Genomic DNA, 5,923 nt, shown 5'->3' on the forward strand with positions numbered 1-5,923 from the left:
TTTGTATGATTTGAAATGATTGAATTGTGATTGTTTAATAGTTTGATTCCAAAAAATAGTGATAAGATGCATATTTATGGTTATTTGTTTGTTTATGAACTTTTGTTTACATATATATGTAACATGATTCTATTTAGGACAACCTATATCAACCATGGGAAAGAACAAGCGAGGAATGATGGAACAACGAGAGGCTCAAAAGGAAAGACAAAGGCAGCGTATGAAGAAATTGCGTGACATAAGAAGAATGGGAGAAGAAGGTATGTCATCCTCAACACCTCAATTCGATTTGCCAAATGAATATAATGCACCTAATGCAATTGAAGAAGAGACATTTGATAATTTACCATTTGAACCTAATGCAATTGAAGAAGATACCGCATTGAATAATCAATTAAATGATGAACATATTACACCTTCTCTACTTGATGAATTGAATGTACATAATGCACCGATGTTAACACCTCCTAGAATCATTCGTAGGAAACCAAACTATCTAATTGACATTGATGAGAATATATTGAAGCCAATGCCCAATAAAATGAATGAACGAACTTGTAGGAGAATTGTTAAAAGAATATGGAAAAACTATTTTCAAAACTTAAATCAAACCACAAGATGTTAATTAATTGTTCAAATGATTAAAAATTTGAATTTTAGGGAGACAATCAAAATTCTAGGCCTAAGATCATATGAAAGTAACAGTGAAAGAACTATTGTTAGAAATCTATTTGATGCATATCAATCTATTGGTTCAAAATCACGTACTAAAGATTCTAATGCTACTCAATGTGTCATTACATCAACCATATTGAGCAAGAAAATAAAAAAAGATTGTTTGAATAAGCAAAAACAAGTAAGTCATTAAACGTTAGTAGAAAAACATTAAGTAAAGCATTAAAGAGGTGGGAACAAATAGAGGAACCTAACAATAATTCTCTTTGGGCATTCTCAAGTAGACTATCACGCAAAGACAAGGCTGTTGTTGATGCACTAAAAACATTAATTGAAAAATTTTGGCATGACAACACAAGAGTATCGCCCAACCCAAAGAGATGTTGTTAGAAGGTGAATTGGGTATACAAATTGTGAGCCACATGCCAAACACTATTTTGATATGAATCAAACTAAATTTTATGAAATATTCCTTCAAAAGTTTCCTCAAATAAGAATTTCTCAAAGATTTTTTGAAATGGAAAAACCTTTTTATATTAAGATTAATCCTGTATGCACCACATGTTGTTGTAGATGCATATTGAATTTTCCATGCATTGTGATATTTTTCGTCATATTTGTTCTACTTTGCAAACTAACGATGTTTTGCAAGAATGTAATATACAAGCACCTCCTAAGTCGGTAAGATAATTTATTTCAAGTGTGCTATGTAATAGACATGATGGTTGCATTTATTATAAGATGCCTTGTTTGGAAGGTTCTTGTGCTATATGTGGTGGTTTGCAACATTTACCAAGATGCGTACATTTGGAGAGCACACATGAAATTGGTACGAAACTAGTTTCTTTCAGAAAATAAAAGACAGTCACATATGGAGTTAAAGATGGAAAAGATTTGAAGAGATGTGAGATAGTGAAAAATGATATATGTGTAGCTCAATTTATGAAAATGTTTCAAGAGAAACTAGTTTATGAGTACATAATGCATACACATAGAGCTCGATGGATAGATGAGCAATTCCAGTTATGTAAGGACACATTTCCTCTTGGTACCATTGTCTCTATAGTTGATTTCGCTGAAAATTATACACTACAACCTCAAAATGAAGTGCAAACCATGTATTATCACTCTACACAAGTTTCTATTTTTGTACACATAGCATTCATGCATGCAAATGATAGCATAGAGGAGGATAGAAAGGTTGTAAGAGAGTATCACTTCTACATAAGTGATGATTGTACTCATTCATCAGAGTTTGTAAAAGGATGATTTAAAGTTTTCTATGATAGTTTAAGGGAAAGGAACATACGATACAATTGACACTTAATATGGTCAGATAATTGCACTGCACAATTCAAGAATGCAAGGATGTTTTATTGGTTGACAAGGATGCATATGACAAGTGGTGTACAACATTTTTGGAATTTCACTGCGGCTGGACTTGGTAAGGGAGAGAATGATGGTGTAGGAGCACGTGTGAAAAGAGCCCTAGCTAGGGAAGAATTGAAGTACAAAGGGTGGTGGTGAGTTGGTAGATGTAGAAACAATTGTGCGATGGTGTAAGTCTATGATGGGTCCAAGTAATCCAGGTACATCAATGGTTCATAGATATTTTTGGTTGATCACTAAATCTAACATTCAAAACTATCTAGATTGTTGTACAGTTGCAGGATTGAGTGACATGCACTCATTTATGAGTTCAAATTCAAGTTCACTAGTAATTTATACAAGACAGATGGTATGTTTTTTCTCTTCATGCATGTATTGTTTTTGGGAAGAGTGTGAATCACAAGAGTGGGTTGATAAATGGTCTTGTAGACCGTCGGTTCCCATTGATTCATATCAAATTCCCAAAGCACTACAATTGAGCCAGATGGAGACATTGGTGGATTTTGACCATGTATCTCACCTAGTGGATTTAGGTGATTTTTTGAGTTAATTTTTTTGCAAGTATTATTTTTGGTTCATTTTGTTGATGTCTGACGGTTTTTTGCAGCAGGCAAAAAAATGCTACCAATTGAAAATGGTTCTGACTCATTAAAAACCAAGATAGGCCATTTTAGAGGAGCCTCATGGGACCCCATGGGTTCAAATGGATCAACCATATGTGTCCTGGATTTGAAGAAATGGTCTATCAATTTTTGATATTTTTTTGGACTCAAGGCACTTGAGAGATCACACCAGTACGGTATGACTCTCGACATTCTGGCACTTTGGGATGCACAATAGGAGCATCCCTAGTGTAAACCTTCCCACCTAGACGTGTTTGTGATGTCGGTTTGTGCACAAGATGAATTGAATAAATTCTAGCCAATCTTGAAACTTTATATTGCATGCAACTGACAGTTTTTGCAGCAGGCAAAAAAATGCTACCAATTTAAAATGGCTCTGAGTTATCAAAAACTGAGATAGGCCATTGTAGAGGAGTCTCACATGACCCCCATGGGTTCAAATGGATTGACCAAATGTGTCCTAGATTTGAAGAAACAGTTTGTCAAATTTTGACAATTTTTTTAGACTCAAGGCATTTGAGAGATCACACCAGTACGGTATGACTCTTGACATTCTAACGCTTTAGGATGCATGAAAAGGGCATGCATAGTGTAAAATTTCCCACCCAAGTGCCCTCGCAATGTCGGTTTGTGCACATGATGAACCGAATCAATTCTAGCCAATCTTGCAACTTGCATTGTATGCAACTGACGGTTTTTGTAGCAGGCGAAAAAATGCTAATAATTGTAAATGGCTTCAAGTTGTCAAAAAATGAGATACACCATTATAGAGGAACCTCACACAACCCCACAGGGTTCAAACAGATCGACCATATGTGTCCTGGATTTGAAGAAACAGTTTGTCAAATTTTGACAATTTTTTGGACTCAGGGCACTTGAGAGATCGCACTGGTACGGTATGACTCTTGACATTCTGGCACTTTGGGGATGTATGATAGGGGCATTCCTGGCATAAACATTCCCACCCAGACATGCTCACGATGTCGATTTGTGCACATGACTAACCGAATAAATTCTAGCCAATCTTGCAACTTTGCATTGCATGCAACTGACGGTTTTTGCAACAAGTGAAAAAATGCTAATAATTGAAAATGGCTCCGAGTTGTCAAAAACTGAGATAGGCCATTGTAGAGGAGCCTCATGTGACCATACAGGTTCAAATGGATCGACCATATGTGTACTGGATTTGAAGAAACAATCCGTCAAATTTTGACAATTTTTTCGACTCAGGGCACTTGAGAGATCACACCTGTACGGTATGACTCTCGATGTTTCGGTGCTTTGGGATGCATGATAGGGGCATGCCTAGTGTAAACATGCCTACTTGGACATGCTCGCGATGTCGGTTTGTGCACATTACTAACTGAATCAATTCTAGCAAATCTTGCAACTTTGCATTGCATGCAACTGACGGTTTTTGCAACAGGTGAAAAAATGCTAATAATTGAAAATGGCTCCGAGTTGTCGAAAACCAAGATAGGACATTGTAGAGGAGCCTCACATGACCCCATGGGTTGAAATGGATCGAACCATATGTGTCCTAGATTTGAAGAAATAGTCTATCAAATTTTGACAATTTTTTGGACTCAGGGCACTTGAGAGATCGCACCGGTATGGTATGACCCTTGACGTTCTGACACTTTGGGATGCACAATAGGGGGCATGCCTAGTGTAAACTTTCCCACCTAGACACACTCATGACATCAGTTTGTGCACATGATGAACCAAATCAATTCTAGCCAATCTTGCAACTTTGCATTACATGCAACTGACGGTTTTTTGCAGCAGGCGAAAAAATGCTAATAATTGAAAATGGCTCTGAGTTGTCAAAAACTGAGATAGGTCATTGTAGAGGAGCCCCATATGACCCCATGGGTTCAAAAAGATCAACCATATGTGTCCTGGATTTGAAGAAACAGTCCGTCAAATTTTGACATTTTTTTGGACTCACGACACTTGAGAGATCGCACCGGTACGGTATGTCTCTCGACGTTCTAGCACTTTGGGATGCATGGCAGGGGCATGCCTAGTGTAAACCTGCCCACTCGGACATGCTCACGATGTCGATTTGTGCACATGATGAACAAAATTTGACCATTGCGAGCGTGAGGGGTGCTCACGCACCAAACACATATTGTTGTTTATATTCATATTGTCGATTTGTGTTGTTTATATTCATATTGTTGATTACATATGCAAATATTCATTTAAATTTATAAAAGGGCAGCCACCAAATACAACGAATACACAATAATGAACTGAATACAACGATTTTTTGTAAGGTTAATTCAACATTGTAGAAATTTTATCAAATCATATTCCATGATTGCAATGTTTTATATCATATATTTTTTGTTGTTTATATTCATATTGTTGATTACATATGCAAATATTCATTTAAATTTATAAAAGGACAACCACAAAATACAATGAATACAAAATAATGAACTCAGTACACATTTATTGGATTGAATATCGATATTTATATATATTGAAAAAGGCATGTCTGCCAAGTCAATACAAGTATTATAAAAATGTGGCATATGCCATGTCCAAATCGATATACAATAAAAATGTAGAATATATCTACATGTATTGGTCATTCTATGACCAAAACTAACACTTTATGATCCTAAACTTGTGGTGGATCATCAAAATCAAGCCTCTTCGATGCAGTATGCGGCTCTGTAGATGGCTAGAAAACCACAATTCAAAAGCCAAGTTAGAATTCTTTTGTAGAAAATAGATCACAATTAACAACATAACTATGCATTTAACTTTAATTCCTTTGCAATTGAAATGTAGATTACCTCATCGGCTGATCTAGGAGCTAATGTCTTCGCTCTCCTCTCCTTGTCACTCTTAGGAGTTTTCTTGAAGACATACTTAAATGGATCCACATTATGGTCATACCGCGAAGGGGTCTATTGTAGATTAAATGTACAATTAATACAATGTACTAACATAAATATATCAAAAACACTTAAAAGCTATAATATAGAGAACAATGATGTACCTGTGCCTGAGATGCTTCTCCAATGGACTGAGGATGGCTCACCATCGATGTAGAAACTGTCGCTATTACCTATTAAAAAAATGTTCAAAGATTAAATACAATTAATATAATGATAAGTATTGAAGGTTAAAAACAATTAATTTTACATATCAAACAAAAGTGTACCAGATCCTGAGATGCTTCTCCAGTGCAAGGAGGAGGGTTCACCATTGATGAAATA

Source organism: Cryptomeria japonica, chromosome 7 (assembly GCF_030272615.1).
Source record: "Cryptomeria japonica chromosome 7, Sugi_1.0, whole genome shotgun sequence".
Classification (NCBI taxonomy): Eukaryota; Viridiplantae; Streptophyta; class Pinopsida; order Cupressales; family Cupressaceae; genus Cryptomeria; species Cryptomeria japonica.